Source organism: Lissotriton vulgaris, chromosome 6 (assembly GCF_964263255.1).
Source record: "Lissotriton vulgaris chromosome 6, aLisVul1.2, whole genome shotgun sequence".
Taxonomy (NCBI): Eukaryota; Metazoa; Chordata; class Amphibia; order Caudata; family Salamandridae; genus Lissotriton; species Lissotriton vulgaris.
In genome coordinates, this window is record NC_141694.1 from 518,167,818 (window position 1) to 518,187,341 (window position 19,524).

The following is a 19,524-nucleotide window of genomic DNA, read 5'->3' on the forward strand; positions in this document are numbered from 1 at the left end:
ACTGGTGATTTCTCTTCTAAAATGCTTTCTGGGGCCATTTTACAGATGATGCACCTGGGGCGCAACGGGCATTGTGCCTGCTTTGAGCACCCCTGGGGTTCTTTGGTATTATAGAAGGGGATGTAGACAATAGCCAGCGCTATCAACAGAGGGTGTTCCCTTATTTGCATAGGGGTGTGCCCTATAAAAATGAGGGAATTCCTTTGACTCTGTGCTCATGCCATATTACAGACGTGAGTCAGGGAAGCCCTCAGGGAGTGTACTGACAGTGAATCATTTAAAAGGTGGCACACCGTCAGTGCGCCTCCTGACAGTTTTCCTCTACAGTGGGTAAAGTGGGTCCCATAGACCATCCAGACATCCCCTTGCAGACGGGTGCAGTCACTGACTGCACCCGCCAGCAAGGGGATCTCTAAACCCCTTTGAAAGTGCAGACAGGTGCCGCCTGCACTGTGAAAACACAGAGCGGCTGCATGTTATCACATGAATGAGTTTGCGGCTGACCTGGGAGTAGCGCATACACCATAATGGTGTGCATTATCACTTTTTGCCCCTGGTGCATCTTTCAAAAGGTGCACCAAGTGCAAACAGTGATAATGTGTAATACGCCCCTGTTGTTTTATGGTCTGGTTGAGTCAATTCCACATTCTCTCAGAATTATTCAAAGCAGAAGACCTTCTGACCGGTGTACAAGACTTTGTGAAGAAATAATTATTATGCCTGCTTGTCCTCTTTTTTTGGGGAGGGCTCAACGCCTCTTCAATGCCACAGGTGCAAAGCAAACACACCATATAAACATAATTTAAATTTGCACTAGTGTTGCTATCTTACAGGGGCTCAGCTCGGCGAAAAGGGGTGAGATACACAGGAAAGAAGACACAGGGTAGAGAACACAAGTGGGCAAGGTGGGACATTAAACACAAAAGGAATTTGGAAGGAGACAGTAGGATAGCCTGGATGGAGGCACTAAAGGGCTAAGCAAAGTAGATAAAAGGATAGCCTTCATGGTATTAAAATAGAGCAGCGACACAAGGAGGTTGGTGATAAAAGACCTGGGGGCATATGTATCCTTGCCATCATTTGTGATTCCCAAATAGCGATTTTTTAGAAATCGCAATTTGGGAATTGCAAATTGGGATGTATGTAGAAATTGGCTATTTTTTAGCGATTTCTTAAAATTCCTCAATTGCGATTAGCAAATTGCTAATCGCAATTAAGGAAAAATTTCCCATTCATTTCTATGGGCCAGGAGACCTATAGGAATGAATGGGAAGTTATTCTCAATTTGCAATTAGCAATTTGCTAATCGCAAATTGATAATAATTTCAAGGGTGCAGGGGTGTCCAAATGACACCCTGTTGCACCCCTGAAATATGCATGGGTGCACATACATGCCCTAAGGGCATGTATGTGCGTCACATGGCACTTTCAAAAATGCAAAAATGTGCATTTTTCAAGGAATTCGCAACTTGGTTGGTGGTAATTTGCGATTCCTTAAGGGCATTTTGCTATTATTTTTGCTACATACATTGCATTTAAGGAATCACATAATTTGCGATTCCTTAAATGAAATTGCAAAATAAGGAAGCGCAAATTTTGCGATTCCTTATTTTGCACCAGATTTTGCTTCATACATTCCATTTAGCAAATTCGCATTCGCAAAGGCCAAAATTCTGCGAATTTCAACCTTTGAAAATGCGAATTTGCTTGATACATCTGGCCCTTGGAGTAAATGTTCTAAAGTACGCTATTAGGAGAAGTTATAGCTAATTCAAAGAGAAACTAACAGTTATTAGTTTATATGCAAAGGGCCTCAAAATAAACTTAAGAGGAATTCTATTTTTGCTTGGCTTAAACAATTCAATCCATGTATTATGTTTTCACGTATTTTTTATTTTTTCCTTGAGCTGCGCACTCAGGGCAGCATTTTCTCCAATTTCAAATTACTACTTATCAACCCTTCTTCAAATTACTTGGAGAATATATATTCTTTCCCAAAATATTCCAAGACTGGAGTAAGAATAGTACATAAGCTTCCTGGTAAATTTGTGGGAATGTTGCTCTTCCCCCAAATATTCTAGGACTAGAAATGGAATAGTAAATTTGACCTTCAAGGTACCTACCTTAGCCACTGCTGCTCTTAATAGCACGGTTCAAGGAAAGTAACACGAACAAGCATTTTTTCAAAAGAGACACACTTTCTCAAAGCAATTTTGCTTTTACTCAATTATTGATATGTTAAGGTCACCTCTCCCCTGTGGTATAGACATACTGCACCATCCCAGTCATTTTACAGACCAATAAACAGCTGGTTTTTGTTGTTTGATGCCCCACCCTCAAAATTGTTTGGATGGTATATAGATAAGTTTCTTCCCTTAGTAGAGGATAATCGCGGACTAACATATTTAAAAATCTAAAATTACTTTGTGCACAATGAGTGAAAGCCAGATGAAGCTAAAGGGCGGAATGCCTTGAACAGCATTATTAGGGGAAATATTATACCAGCAAATGTATATGAATCTAAAAAAAGAGAAGGAAATTGTATATATACTACAGGTAGGTCTACAAGCAATGTATCAAGCTATGATAATAGATAGATCGTCATTTATTTAAAAAGTGGAAAAAGATGAAGGTAGAAAATTAGAGGTTTTTACCTTTAAAGACAAATTTTAAACTACCAAATATTTGAGCGACAAGTCTATGAGGAAAGAGAGAGGGTAAAACATTTTTTGCTTTGAGATCATAAGGAAGAAAAATCAATATTTGATTCCCAGAATTAAAGATCTGAGTTAAAATCAACCTATTGAAGACTCAATTGGAATAAAACTTATTTTTTAGATGCATACACTACACGATATCAAGAATCATAGTTTTAACTGTTAAAGAACATTGGGATGCTAAACTCTATAGAGTACAAATAGGGTTTCCAATGTTTAGGTAAAACCAATCACAACCAATAAGTACCACGGAAAGGAACATCTGGTGCCCTCTGAATTCAAAAGAGTAGGAATGCAGCCCCTTCTGATGGATGCCCCTGCTGTAGCCAACTTGGGTCATGGTAACACAGTTAATAGGCCCTTTTAAATATGGAGGCTACTTCCGCTCATATTTGGGATCAACTCATATGGCTTTCGCTCACTGTTCAAAGCATGTTTCTGTGTAGTGGCCAACAGGTTTACAGCTGAATTATTACGAGGGTTTCGGTAAGGGCCCGCTTTGTCCCTCTCTGCTTCTCTGACAGTGGTACTACGCTTTGCTTTCTGAAAAGCTAAGCTATAGAGAATGCATCAACGAAGATCACAGTGCACTGGAATGCCTCTAGATTTAATGTCCTGTACCCAACGCTCCTGTTCATAGTTTCATATTGTGATTGGCTTGAAAGCATGAAACTCGTTATACAAAAAGGGCAAGGTCCATATCATGAACAACTTCAGAAATCACGCCGAAGTGCCAAGGAGGAAAACACAAAGCACCAACAGAAAGTCACAATTCACAACTTGCCAGAACCAAAATGACTGTGATAGAGTACATATGGTTTGGTTTTGGGTTATGGAGATCCAAATTCAGAAGTGGTGCATGGCAAGAAGATCAAGCTAGTCAAGGTCACTGAAAAACATACATTTCTGCCAAGCTCCTGATGAAGCCTTCAGTTGTGTTGGCAAAAGTTTTGAGTGATACACTGTAAGATTTCTTAGCCACCAAAGACGTGCCTTGAGACAGTCAATTTTTCAATTCTCAAATTCCTCTTTCAGGGCAAGGCTGAAAGCTGTAGTCAATCACTACTCCACGAAGACAGACAACTTCATGACAGGCTCTCACTGAAGCATTTTTCTAGTTCTTTAAATACTAATAGTGGATCAAATTTGGATATCTTACCCTCAGGGAGTACACTATCCTTGGGGAAGGCTCAGTTTCTTGCACCAGTCTAACAGGCGTAATGACATACTAAAGTCACTAAACACTCCTACAGCACTCATATCCTAATAGCAAGCTTCTAGGCACTAGTTACTGAGTGCCAGAAGTCAGTAGCCTTCCTATTTTCAGGCTGAGTCTTTTTTCTTCAAGCATTGTTCTCCCATGTTTAAGAATACTCTAAATAGGTGGTTGTGGTTCCAGACAGTATTAACTTGTGCCAAAGACTGGAAAATTCGATATACCCATTCCTGGAAATTTCCTTGCAGGATTCCCATCACCATTTGTGACTCTTACTTTTTCAGTTTATTGCAATCTTCCCAAAGTCTCACCTCCCAAGTGGCACAATGCTTAATCTGTGGAGATGATACTTCCTCCCCTCTGCCAATGCTAGAGCTGCTTTTCTCTCCTGCACAAAATAAAGACATAGGGCCCGATTCACGGAACTAACTTAAGACAAAATCCTAAACTTACTACCAATTTCGTATTCACAGAAGGCACTTACTCATTTTGGTATTCACAGAAGACACTCACACATTTCGGTATTCAGAGAAGTTACGAGCCCTAACTTTAGGACTCCTAAATGCCTTATGTGAATACCTAAAGTTAGGATTTTTCTCAGTTTAGGAGTAGTAAAGTTAGAACTCAAGTTAGGACTCCTAACTTTAGGACTCCTAAATGCCTTCTGTGAATACTGAAAGTCTTAAAATTAGGATTTTTCTCAATTTAGTAGTAGTAAAGTTAGGACTCCTAACTTTAAGACTCCTAAATGCCTTCTGTGAATATAGAAAGTTTTAAAATTAGGATTTTTCGCAGTTTAGTAGTAGTAAAGTTCAGAAAAATCCTAATTTTAAGACTTTCGGTATCCAAAGAAGGCATTTAGGAGTCTGAAAGTTAGCAGTCCTAACTTTACTACTACTAAATTGAGAAAAATTCAAATTTTAAGACTTATGGTAGTCACAGCAGGCATTTAGGAGTTCTAAAGTAGGGAGTCCCAACTTTACTACCACTAAACTGAGAAAAACCTTAATTTCAAGACTTCCGGTATTCACAGAAGGCCTTTAGGAGTCCAAAAGTTAGGAGTCCTAACTTTACTACTACTAAACTGAGAAAAATCCTAATGTTAAGACTTTCGGTATTCACAGAATGCATTTAGGAGTCCTAAAGTTAGGAGTCCTAACTTTACTACTACTAAATTGAGAAAAATCCTAATTTTAAGACTTTCGGTATTCAAAGAAGGCATTTAAGAGTCCTAAATTTAGGACTCCTAACTTCTGTGAATACCGAAATGAGTAAGTGCCTTCTGTGAATACCAAAATGAGTAAGTGCCTTTAGTGAATACCAAAATGGTAGTAAGTTTAGGATTTTGTCTAAGTTAGTTGTGTCAATCGGGCCCAGAGTGCCTGGGTGCACTCTGGACATAAATAGATATCCATGCTTGACAACACCACTTGGGATCTCTACTTTGAAGAAAAATGGTGAAAGCAGCCACTGTAATTCCCCATTCCTACCCCCTCCGAGATGGCTAAATCCTGCCAAACGACCACTGTTAACACTATTCTTGCCTTCTCCCTGCCAGGGGCCAAGCTTCCATGTGAAAGTTCATTAACAACCTGCCATGAATGTACATTCAATCTCTGGAACAGGGCTGTAAGGTAAACCAGTTCAAAAACAGTTACTCCTAGGCAGAACAAAACCCATTTTTATAAAGTTACTTTTTTAAGGTTGAAACATGTGAGTACAACTTCCTTGTCACTGGTGCATTTTCTATGCCCTCTGATATGCCCTTACTGGAAAGGTAAATAAAGCAATTAGGTGTAACCATTTAGCAATATATGTTTTACAGGAATGCAAATATGCTGGGAAGCTCTATAGACCTAAGGACTGCAAATCTTTACAGCAAACGGTAGGGGACCACAACAAAATGACGCCCTTTCATACTCACACCATACCATGCACAGCAGTACCAATCCAGGGGTAATCAGTGAGCTTTCTCCTCTTGACCCCTATTGCTGTATAAAATAGTACATTAAGAACAAAAACATCTGCTTTTGTATATCTTGAGAGCTACAAATAAATGTTTTATTTGCCTATACCTTTAGTACAATTTGACAAATATGCTTAGACTCTGGAACACAATGTTGGGACTTTTCACAATGGTAACTTATACTTGCAACCACCCACTAAAAAAAGGCCATTGCTGTTCAACAACTGCACTCCCAAAGTTAGTGCCGCCAAAAACGGACACAAAATAACAATAAGTTACACTAGCTTATAGGTGAAATTTTTTCAGCACCACATATGGTCAACCACTGATTGAGCAACACCCTGCTTTAGAAAACTGTGGAAGTAGGGATTTAAGATAACATCCTGTAGGAAATAATGTTACATGAAATAGCAAAAAACTGTTCAAAAAAATAATAAAGAATATAATCATAAATCATATTTATTAATTTTTTATGACTATTTTAAAAGCCTTTTTAAATTAAAAATGAATCTAATATTAATTGTAATGCAATATAATTAAATTATGTTTAATTAATTCTATACATCCCTTTTAATAATTAAGGCATATCATTTTTTTTTTTTTAGATGAGGATTTCTTTTTATTTTAAACTTAAAAAATAATTTATTATAATTAAATTAGATTTAATTCAAAATCGTTAGTAGTACTGTAACATTCTTTGTTCATCATTTGCACACTTGTATGAACAGTTATGCCATTAAAGATGTAATTTTAGATATTATCAGTGATAACACATACTATTTGAGTGATGTAACGCGAGGTCATTAGCAATGCATGGATAGTGCATAAGTTATAGTTACTTAAGTTAACTAAAACTGTGAATTTCAGTGTTTTTTTTGTTTAAAATGTTTAACTTAACTATAATGTCACTTTAACCTTTGGGTTTTTTGGGTGGATTTCTGAGTTTTGTTTTAGCAAAAGTAGCAATATAAAGAGGTGCCATTTTAAATTAGGCAGGCCTATCAATTTAGTCAAAGTCCCAGAACACTAAAATATGAAACGCTGGCTTTCTGTCTTAGCAGAGTGCCAGCACATCAAGCTATATAGAGCAGAACTATTGGCTTTTTTCAAAAAGGCACCTGTGGTTTTGCCCGGACTTAGGGTAAAGGCTTGAGACAATGAACGGTCTAAATACTGGGGTTTTTCCTTTTATTGCCACCTTTGTTATGGTATGTGTTCATACAGTTGAAAAGAAAACATTCCAGTCACAGTCCATGGGTTCTCTTCTACTCCTTTGCAGTCTCTGTTTCCCCATTAGTCCAGCCTCTGGTCCCCAGGTTCTGGTGTCAACCTCCTACTTCAGTCTTCCAGGTTCACAGGCTTCGATTGTCCCTCAAAATGAGAAAAAAAATACCAGGGGCCTCATTTATGAGAAATGACGCATCGCTGCGTGAAAGCAGCGATGTGTCACTTGTCAGTGTGCACTCCTTGCGACATTCCTGATGCGTCATATTTAATGTATGACGCATCATGTCGCAATGAGTTACAGATACGTCAGTATTTCTGACTTATCTGTAAGCGCAAAAGTGACGCATTCCTGGAGTGTGTCACAAAAGTGACGCAACTCTAGCAATGCGTCCTTTCACATGGGGCAAGCCCCATGTGAAAGGGCCTGTGTCAGTCTTACGCCTGCTCTGAGGCAGGTGCAAGATTTTGACGCAACAGCGTCCTAAAAGTGACGCAGTGAAATCTCATACATTTCACTGCGTCACTTCTACGACCCTGCCTTGCGTCAATATTCCCCCCTTGCATACATTATACCTGGTGCAGGTATAATGTGGCGCAGGGGTTTACAAAGTGACGCATCTACCTACATGCATTTTTTACGCCACTGGTGCGTCACAAAAAGTGACGCACCGGCGGCGTAAAAGTGATGCACAGCCTCATAAATGAGGCCCCAGGCGTCAGGACAGATTGCTCCCGTACCCTTGACCCCTCCCCCTCTTAGGAAATTGCTCCAGTGGAAACAAAAGATAAAGGGAAGATGTGCTTTCCCCTCCTGTTCCCTACCCTCTGTCTTTGTGAGGTGTTTTAACTTTACCCAACCCACTCCTGTGGCATACCCTTCAACCCTATCCGTTCTTTGCTCCCACTCCTTCCCGCCACCTCCGTATCATGGCCTTTCCCGGCTCACAAAACTTTCCTAGGGCTGCGACCCTACTGGGCCAAAGCATAGGGAGTCAGCGCATCCGCCTGCTGTTTTCGCGCCCGCCGTCACGGCAGTCTTCTCTTCTTCCTGTGTCCCTGGGGGTAATGGAATCACAGCATCTTCTTCCTCCGTCGGCCGCCTCTCTCATTCTCTAACCTCTGGCTCTGACATTGCTTTCGGCTCCGACGCCTCCCTTTTTGCAAAGTATTCATCAGAAATATAACATGGCAATGTATAATAATAATTGTCACAAAAATAAATAAAATAAAGCATTTCTATTCCAAAGTACTATAAATGTGTGCTGGAGTCTTTATTTGCCAATCTTTGGACCACAAAATGCATCCACAGAACCAACTACATTGCGTCCCTGTGCTCCAGCTGGAGAGGATACTCCTCACTTTCAGAGTGATTTAAAAATAATGTTAAGCTCACCAAAGGTCATCCATTCAATAACCAGGCAGATTCACATGTTTTGTTTTTGTAAACAGTCGTGGGGAGCTGCTGGGCTCCCTGCAGCCCCCTACGATACGTTTTTAATTGGTGGTTGTGCACCACAACAAAAACAACATTGAATTACAAAGCCCATTCAGGGCATTATGACTTAATTACCTCCTTACCACTTCAACACTGAAGCACTGGGGTTATGACTTTAAAATAAATGCCCTTTGTAGTTTGTGTGTCTTGGTCCCACTCGTGGAACCCACAGCTTCGTATTTTTTTAAAGGCAGAGCTGTGATCCCACTCCTGTACTGCTGGGCTCTCTTTCCTCTTTTTTGGTGGGTACTCCTAACTCACCTGGAGCACCCACTACTTGACATATTGGGGATTGCAGCTGGGAGGTGCAAACCCCAACAGTCCCCTGGCTCACCAACGAGCACCCAACCTGGGTGCTTGTGAGAGCCAGCAACAGTCAATATTCTCCCTCCCGCTTAATTTCCAATTCCAGTCGGGGAGCTCATTCACTGTTGCCTGCCCACCGTATCATGGGCAGGAATGTTGCTTAATGTTCCTACCTGGCTGGAGCAATTTTGGTTGTCTGACCCAGTGGATGGGAAGCCCGGGACAATACGCGGATTTGGGGTTGGGGGGTCATGCATGCCTCCCCATAAATAAATACAAACAATTAAAGTGAATGCACTGAACACTTGGGGGAGGGGATTATAATGTGAAAGAGCTGCTCTGACCTTTTCCATTTTACGATTTTTTCCACAGTACTGCGGTAGTACCATAGAACTGCAAAAATGCATATTGTTTATATTGGCCTCAGAATGTAAAAATAGCATACACATTACACTAAAGAGATGATTGTGCCAGTCTAGGCTCTGGAACCCCTCATTTGGTCCACTTGGTGCAGACTGGTATTATGCGCTTGTTGTGCTAAGTTCATTTACTACTCTTGAAGTTGCTCTATTACAAAAACATTTGCACCACCGGCGGTCCGACTGCCCCATTACAAGTAGGGCAGTCAGACCACCATTGCACTAACGCAACTGCCATGGATCAGAGATCCCTGGTGGTCTTGAGTAGGCAAAATGCTTTGCAGGACCACCGTGAAAACCATGAAAGAGAGGAAATAACTGGGCCATACAGGCAAACCCTGTGGCCTTTGGGCCATGGGGTGCATGCTGGGAGGCACATGTTTTGCCCCTGTGTGGGCATGTGCCCCCAGTATCTGAACACCATGGACTTCACCAGTCCATGCTGTTCAGTTCTGCCTTTGACGTTCCAATTGTGGTGCCTATTTTCAGAGGCACAGCCGTGGGATCGCTAAAGAAATGCCAGCAAGACAGGAGAAACATTCGTAATCTGGCTGGTGGAGGTCACGTGGCTTTGCCGGTGCAGGAGCATGTTGATGGCATACTGCTAACTCGTAATCAGGCCCATAGTCTCAAGTCAGTAATATGATGAGGGACAAGGTCAAACCTTCATATTCAGGGGATCATGCCTCAATTTGAATAAGGAAGTGCGCCATTTATTTATCTTGTGTGGGTGAAAAATATACTCTTGAGTGGTCTTGCAAGAATATATGACCCCTTCAGTAATATGGAAGTGTTACAGGGATTAAATGCTCATAATGCCCCTGGGGTACTTCAGTAAGCCAGCCTTTTTGGGTTTGATACAACTCTGATTTATACTATGAAACAACGGTGCCATCCAATAGTTCATTAAAATTACCTGAACACAGTGAGGCTTTTCGGTTTTGAAAAAATGACACCAGGCAGTGTTTAACCTAAATATTGTTAAGTGTGCAATGACCACCTTTGCATACAAATAGCACATATTGATTATAATGCAATAGGGCTGTGTGTTTTTGTCTAGTGTGAATATGGTGCTCCTAAACATTGGGTTTCTGTTTGGCGAAGTTATGCAGCCTATTCAAGCAGCAACCACAATTCTAGCCTAGGTAAGTCAGTTACACAACTTAAATTGACCTGTGCTCACCCCTAAGAGTTTGGCACAGAGCAGTCAGGCTTCACTTAAGAGGTAATGTTTGAAGTATTTGTGCAACACTTCAAACAGTAACACAGTAAAAATTCTTCAAAACCACACCACACCTAGTTAGAATAATAGAGCGTATTTCATTGAACAAAAAAAGATCAAAACGACAAAAGTCCAATAAGTAGAATTGGAGTTATGAATTTTTAAAGAATATCTTGAAAGGAAGGGTCTTATTTATCGGAGCCCTGTGTCACTTTTGCACCATGTAAAGTGGTGCATGTGTGACGCAAAGCTCTCATAAAGATTTATAATGCCATGCGAAGCCAACCAGGGGAAGTGTCAAATCTGTATGCTTGTAACGAGGAGAAATATATTTTTTCTCCTTGTTTTTTCCTCTTTCCACGTGTGCTGCATTTTGCATCACACATGGAAGAGGAAAACGTCTTGTAGGTTTGTTTTTGTGCAGGAAGGTGCAAGGAGGGCCTACGTTGGCACTAGGCTGGCAAAACAGCACAGGCACAGGCAGAAAGGACAGGAGCTAACTATATTGCTTTAATACGGTGCATTCCTGCCCCTTCACTTTGGCATAGGGCAGAGCAGCAAGTTGCTTGGGGTGCTGACCTACACCATAATCCTCTAAATCCCACTGTTTTTAAAAGCAGAAAGCAAGAACCGGGGATATCTGATCAGACCAGACTGGGTCAAATCACAAAATCCATGCCGACTGTGCTGAAGAGAGGGATGGATCCCGAGACCAATCTTGGCCCACTGAAACCAGTATCTTGGTTCATGGTTGCATCTACATTAAGGATGGTTTGCGAGGAGCAAAGGTTGTGATGTGTCGTCAATGATCCTTGGGGTGTAGGCGATGCGTTCGCTCTGAGCCGCGCAAAGTGGACGATGCATCGGGAATGGAGGCAATGCATGATGCAAGGACCTTTAACCCTTGCAGCAGAGACAATTCATTTATGTAGATGGAGATGTGCCTGTCCAGAGTGGTCAACAGTGTGGCTGTGTGGATTTCAGCTGTAGCAGCACTTTGTGCCCACTTCCAAGGCCCCAGGACTGGCTTGGAACCATTTTGGCAGGGCAAGACTGACAGATGTTAGAGTCTAGATGCTGTAGCAATGTTGTTAGAGGTCTTTGGTGCCCCTTAATGTTTAAAAAAGGAAGCAAATAGGCAAGCCCTTGGAGTCACTCTGGGTTCAAGTGGTGTACGTCCAGTTCTTCTCACCAAGACAAGGAGGGCAGCAGCCAGGTCAGCACAGAAAAGCTGTTCTTCCAGAGCAGAATTCCAGCAGACTGGCAGTACTTAAACAGCACAGCAGTCCTTCTTCCTGGTAGAGCATTCACAGGTCCCGACCTGTACTACGTTGGTAGGGTCAGGAGTCCATTTCTTATAACCAGTGAGGCCTTGGTAGTGAGGGTGACTTCAAAGAGGGGCTTTGAAGTGCCCAGTGATCCTTCCTTCTTGCCCTGGCTCCAGGCTCACTACAGGGAGTGTGAACCCAGCTCCTCCATTCCATCCTGCCCAGTATGACCCATCAGGATGTGGATGACCCATTAGCCACACCTAAGCTTCTTTTGAGTATGACTGTATAAAGGGAATGCACAAGGCCCTGCTGTCACCCACCTCAAACATGAATTGGACACAAGCAGCAGGCACACATGGCTATAAGCAGAAATATAACACCTTTCTGAAAGTAGCATTTTTAAAATTGCAGTGATGAATTCGACATTAACATTAAAGAGGATTTATCTGTACAATTCCATAGGTACTAAACATGACAGCTCTAATTCATTCCAATTAGGAATTACACACATCAGATGTAACAAGGAATCTCCAATTTTAATCTCTGGGAGAGGTAGGCCTAACAGTGGTAAAAAAACGAATTTGGGGTTTTTATTTACCTGGACATGTACAACTTAAAAGTACATGTCCTGCCTATTAATTATACAGCAGCCTGCCCTATGGGCATACCTTGAGGAATGACTTATATGTAATAAAAGGGGTGTTTAAGGTTTCAATAGAGGTATTACATGCCAAGTCAACAAGGGCTACTTAAGTGTGAGATACAATCATTGCTGCACTCCTACTAGTATCATTTAGTCTGCAGACCCAGGGCACATGTAGTTCACTTTACTAGGGACTTATACGTAAATTAAATATGCAGATTGTGGATGAGTCAATCAAACTATGTTAAGACAACAAACACTTGCACTTCAGTGCTGGTTAAAAGTGGTAAAGTGCCCAGAGTCCTAAAACCAGCAAAAAACAAATCAGCAGGCAAACAGGCAAACAGTTTGGGGGCATGCCACCCTCAGGCTAACAGGTCTAACACATGTCCCCCAGCTAAAAATGTAAAAGCTACCCAACCTCTTGGAAGTTCTCATCACTAAGGTGGAAGAACATAATCCCAGGTCTGTGTTCCACCGTAAAGTTTGTTCCTTGTAGAGTGATGGACCACCTCAACAGTTTTGGATTGTTGCCCCTTATTTGCATTACCCACCTGAGGGGCCTGCGGTCTGTCTGAATCTGGAAGTGAGTCCGAAACAGGTACATTTCTATTTCTTCAGTGCCTAGACAACAGCAAAGGCTTCCCTTTCAATGGCACACTAACTGTGTTCCAGGGGAAGTACCCTCCTGGAGATTAATGCTACAGGTTGGGCTAGGCCTCTTTGGCAAGTTGGGATATTACTGCTCCTGTGTCATGCTCTGAGGCATCAATTTGAACAATGAATTCCTGGAAAATTCAGGAGCCTTGAGCACCGGACCTGTATAAACAATACATTTGCTTTTAGGAGTCAAATGCTATCTGCAATGCCTCTATCCAAATCTCATTTCTGGGCTGCTTCTTAGAAGTCAGCATCAATTAAGGGGGCAACAATGGTGCCATGTCCCTTAACAAACCTCCTGTAATATCCTCTGAGGCCCAAGAAGACTCTCACCTCTGTTTGAGTTTTTGGAGTCTCCCAGGCCATGATGGTTTCTATCTTGGCCTGAAGAGGCTGCATCTTACCCCCCCAAGAGGTGCCCTAAGTTACTACACCGACTCCTATACTATCTGACACGTAGTGGCATAGATACTCAGGCCTGCATTTCACAAGGCCTGAAGCACTTCATGCAGGTGAATGATGTGGTCCTTTCCACTGTTACTGAAGACAGCTTTGCTATCCAATTAGGCAGCACTGATGGCCTCCGTACTCGTCAAAACATGTTCACTAGCCCTTGGAAGGGGACAGGGAAATTCATGAGTGCCAAGGGTATCACTCTAAATTGTTAGTAGTCCTCTGGAGAGGAGCATGCTGATCTCTCCTTAACTCCTTCTCCTAGGGCAATCTGCCAGTATCCTGAAATGCGGTCAAAAGTATGCAGGAACTCGGCAGCCCCTAATCTGTCAATCAGCTGATGAGTCCAGGAAATGGGATGAGTATAAGTCTTGCTGACTGAATTGAGCCACCTGTAATCTACACAGAACCTGAGTTCTGGTGTAGTGCATGGTAGAACAGATTTTTGTACCAGCACAGGGCGGGACTAGGGGCTACTGGAGGGTTCAATCACCCCAACGCCAACTTATTGGACACCTCATCCTTGATGCTGGCCCTCATTTTGTCAGACAGATTATAAATGTTGTTCTTGGCAGGGCGTGCTGTCAATTTCACGGGTACACAAATGTGTAAACCCAGGAGTGATGGAAAACTAAGGGGAGAACTGTGCCAGCAAATGCTCACAGTCCCTCTGCTGTTCTCAAGTCTGGATAGGGGAAAGGTCCAAACCTTCCACAGATCCATGCTACCATTTGGCGGCTAAGAGGGCAGGGAGAGGTTTGGTCTCCTCTTCCTCTCTGTAACCATCATGGTGACCCCAGACCTCTCAAAGTGGGGTTAGAGATCGTTGAGATAGAGAACATTTAGGGGTGCTTGAGAGTCTTGAATTCAACTAAGTAGGTGGTCTCCCCTTTCCTCCTAACAATCTCATTGGGCTCAGTTCAACATTCTTGGATGGCCCTTGGGTCCACGGGCTCCATCACCCACACGTTCTGCTCAGTATGAAATTCCACAGTGGTAGCCTTTTGGTTGAACCACTTCTTCATCACCTCCTGGCTGGCTACCAAATTTCAGAAGCCTGCTTCCATAACTTAGCCATCTGGCATTGGCGCGCTAGCCATGTCCAGGGGAGGTTTCCTGGGAGTTTGCTCTCACCCCTCATTCTCCAGACTTAGAGGATATTCATTCCGAAGTCCAAAGGAGCTAAAGCCAATCCCTTTTGTGGCAACTCTCTGTAATCAAAGAGTAGACTTTTGATAACACCTTTGAGGGTCTTGTTGAACCTTTCAACATGCCTATTGGTTTGTAGATGGTAGCAGGTGGGGAACTTGTAAGTATCTCCACACTCTGTCCACATGAATGGCATATATGCAGACATAAAGTTGGTGTTGCTGTCAATCAGTCAATCTATCAGTTTATATTAAGTGCAGACCTGTCACTTCCAAGAGTATCTGGACTCTGAGGATGCCAGAGCTCAGTTGAAAAGCCAAGTTTTGCGTCTCTTCCTGAAATCTTCCAGGGTGGGGGCTGTCTGGAGGTGAATTGTCTGGTCATTCCATGTCTTAGCAGTGATGTAGGGGAATGAGCAGTCCCTGCTGCTGCTGCAGTGATTGTGAGGGGTGTGTTCAAGGGTGAGTGGAGTGGAGCAAAGGTGTCTTGTGGGCTTATGAAAGTTCAGACGATGGTTGATGTAAGATGGCCTACAACTAAAGACCCAGTCCACGGACGTCAAATAATATCAGTGACTGGAAAAATAGAAACGTCTATATGTACTGTTACCTATTCCTGTCCTCTGCAATTTATGAGGGGACAATTCACTGTACTTCGCCCAAATTTACATTAAAAAAGGCCGTTCCTCCTTGACAGAGACACAGAACAACAAGTACTCTGACCGTTCTAGGTCAATATCAAAGGTCCACACCACCAGTGTTGGACTGGATTCTACTTTGAAAAAATGTGTGAGAAACAAATGAAACCTCGCGGAAACACCACCAACGGGGTAACTGGTATGTAATTTCCAGACAAGCTCCTGTCTCATCATCGGTAGTCACTTGATTCTCAAAGAAAGTAGAAAGAAAGAAAGTGTCCAAAACAAACAACCAAAAACGTGTAACAAACAGTGGAAAGCAGTAGGGTGTGAAGTCTTCTGAGGAAATGGTTGAAAATTCCAATGTAGAGGGCATTGCTATAGTTGAGGCAGCTGGTGATGAGTGCCTGAGTGATGGTCTTTCTGGTGTTTGCAGAGCTTGAGCAGGGTATGGAAGCAGGAGGAGGTTATTGTGTTTACTTACCGTTCCATGGTCATTTGGCTGTTAATGATCATGCTCAGGTTTAGAGCATGGTCCGTCGGTGGTGGTCCGAGTTCTGCTGGCCATCAGCTGCGGTCTCATGGGCAGGAGTTCTTCCCAAAGAGCAGTACTTCTCTTTTGTTTGAGTTGAGATTGAGGGAGTTGTCACTCATCCATTTGGCTACATTGGTCATTGCGTTATGGAAGTTGGTTCAGAGGTTGCAGGGGTCTTCAGAGATCGAGAGGATTAGTTGGTTGTTGTCTACATAGGAGATTATGCTGAGTCTATAAGCTCTGGCGATGTCCATAAGGGAGGTCATATAGATGTTGAAGAGGGTAGGGCTGATGGATGATCCGTGGGGTACGCCGCAGATGATGTTCTTAGGAGCGGAGAGAAAAGTCAATTGAATGCTCTGTGTGTGTCCTAAGAGGAAAGAGGCAATCCATTGGAGGGCGTTCTGCTGGATGCCAATGCTGTGGAGTCTGTCAATGAGGGTGTAGTTGGAGATGGTGTTGAATGGCACTGAGAGGTCAAGGAGCATCAGGACCACTGTTTCTCCACTGTTGAGGATGGTTCTGATGTGGTCCATGGTGGCTATCAGTGCAGTCTAGGTGCTGTTATTGGTGTTGAATCCTGACTGTGAGTCATCGAGTAGGTGGTTGTGTTCGAGGTGTTTGGTGCACTATTGGGTGATGGCTTTCTCAAGAACATATGCTAGGTAGAGGGAGCATGGAGATCAGTCAGTGACTGTTGATGTTGCTGGGGTCGGTTGAGGGTTTCGTGTGACACCCATAATGGCAGTTCTCTGTAATGGAACCACTTTTCATTGGTCACCAGAAACTGGCGAGGCCCTTACCCGACTTAAGCTAGCATTCACCTCTGCACCCATACTCCTTCATCCTGACACCTCGCTAATATTTTTCAAAGAGGCAGATGCTTCCAATGTTGACACTGGGGCAGTGTTATCCCAAAGGAAAGAGGGCACTGGTCGGCAGCACCCCGTAACATTCTTTTTCCACAAATGAAATGTTTCAGAAAGGAATTGTACAATCTTTGTTCAGAAGATGCTAGCCTTTGAGGCCACCTTCCAGGAGTGGAGGAGTTAGCTTATGGAGGCGCAAAACCCTATGACATTGTATAACGACCATAGCAACCTCCAATTCTTAAAATCAGTCAAGGCCCTAGTTCTTAAACAATTGCAGTGGTCACTTATTTTTCCAGGCAATAATTTAATCCCTACCTATCGTCCGAAGCTCTTTTACAAACCACTAATTTTGTTACTCATGCCTGTGCTTCCCTAATCAACTGGTAATCTAAGTAGAAACAGGTTGTACTTCAGGTTGAAGTTCCTACTTGGTGAGCCGCAGATTCCAGTCGATGGCTGGATCAGGGTTTATTGTTCCATCTATAATATAAACACAAGGGAAAGGGGGCCAGAGGAGATTTGAACGACCAGCGAGGGAAGACTCCCCAATTATAATCACAAAACACAAGAGCCCTTGGGTCCGTCAAAATAGAAGTGAAAAGAGAGAAATGAGGGACTGATTAGAAAGAAGGCGTCCCTTTAAAGGACGGTTTACCTCACCCACCAGAGGTGGCATGCTTCATCATAGGGAATCCTCCTTGCACCATGAAGCCTAGTCTTGGTGCGGGCTACAACCCCTTCAATTGTAGCCCTTACCATGACTAGGCTTCATGGTGCTTGGGGTATTCCCTATGATGAAGCATGGCACCTTTGGCGGGCGAAGGAGGCCGCCTTTTAAAGGGACCCCTTCTTTCTTGTCAGCCCCTCTTTTCTCTATTTATTGATCCATATTCAGGACATATAACTACCATCCAAAGAGGTACAAGTGAAGCTTTAAATTAGACTTATGCAAGTCCATTAGCAGGGCATCTGGCAGCCACTAAAATATACGATCTCTTAAAGTAATCCTTCTGGTGGGCTTTCATGTTGAAAGACTGCAAGCAACTGGTATCTACTTGTGAGGTGTGCAACCTTTACCCAACCTTCCCCAGCCATGGCACATTCCTTCCATGGATTTTTACCTGACCTCACTAAACACCAGGGATGTACCACCAACCTCATATTTGAGGGCGTATTAACAAAAATGTACCACTATATTCCCTTGCAGGATCTAGCAACCACCCCTGAGTAAGCAGAGCTATTTCTGCAGCATACTGTATGCTGACATGGTTTGCCATCCAATATCATTTATGACCGGCGACCATAGTTCATCTTCCAGATTTGGAGATCATTTTGTAACTCATTGGGGGTCACTCTGTGTCTGTCCTTGGCTTACCACCCTGAACCAGAAGGAGAGACTGTGGGATGTAATCAGGGCCTGGAGAAGTTCCTCTGGCCATACCCCTTCATTGACTGGAAGGGGTATGGCTCTCAGGAGAGATCATGGGAACCTGCAATCAGATCCAAGCCTCCAGACTAGTCCAACTCTTTCATGCCCAGCATTCCAGGAAACTCCACTCTATGGGAGGGGTACTATCAGGGATTTAAGGGTAGCCACCATCCTTGATGCCGAAAACCATACTGGTGGCCTTTGTCTACAAACCTGCAGTTTTCTTGGCACCTTCTTTGGCATTCTGCACTCTCATCCACACCTTAAGGGTTTGCACCCACGTGGCCTTCTGCACACACTTTCCATCATGGTCTTGGATATTGAACTTGACATCTTAGGTCACCTTTTGGGCAAAACATTAGGGGATCTCTCTACCTATACACATGGTAGCTTCAGCTTTAATTGACCTCTATCTCAGATTTTGCCACACGCTTTAAAAGGGGGTCTGAATACTAGTGAGTCATCCTCAGTTGGCAAGTCATTTACAACAACATGAGACTGGGGGCTGAATACCGGTGAGTCATCCTCAGCTGACATTATCCATACCAACAGTGAGTCATCCTCAACTGCTGAGTCATCCACAAAAGCAAAATGAGACAGCAGGCTGAAATATTGGTGAGTCAACCTCAGCTGACGAGTCATCCACAACAACAGTGAGGCATCCTCAGTAGCCGAGTCATACACAACAACATGAGACAACCATTCAGAATCACATAAGACTCAAAACCTCAGTGGGCATTTTTAAAGCACTGAACTACAAGTATCCTGGTTCCTGAACATTTAATGCTTTGCATCAAGGAATCCAGACTTAACCTATCTCCTGCCTAGCCTCGTCTCACACGTCTTCATCTGGATATAATAGGTAACCTATTTAGAGCTCTCCTGCTTTGGGAAAACATTGATTACAATGCAGTCTTTACATCGCACTGCTTTTACAATGCAACTGTTACAACGCAACTGCCTGTACATCGCATGCCATTACAACGCATACCATTACAACGCATGCCATTACAATGCATGCCACTAAAACGCATGCAATTACAATGCATACCATTACAACGCATGCTATTACAGAGCATTATAAGCTAAGTAATGGAGATTCTTTTGTTTTGGAGGGGTATGGGTTTTGGGGTAGATGGGAATAGTGATTTTTACCCCTACATTATCCAACACTTTCCCTACTGTTGCACTCACTGGAGCTGGAAATAGTGATTATCACACCTACACTATCCAACACTTACCCTACTATTGCCCTAAAAGTATTATGCGTTGTAATGGTCTGCGTTGTATGGAATGTGTTGTAATGG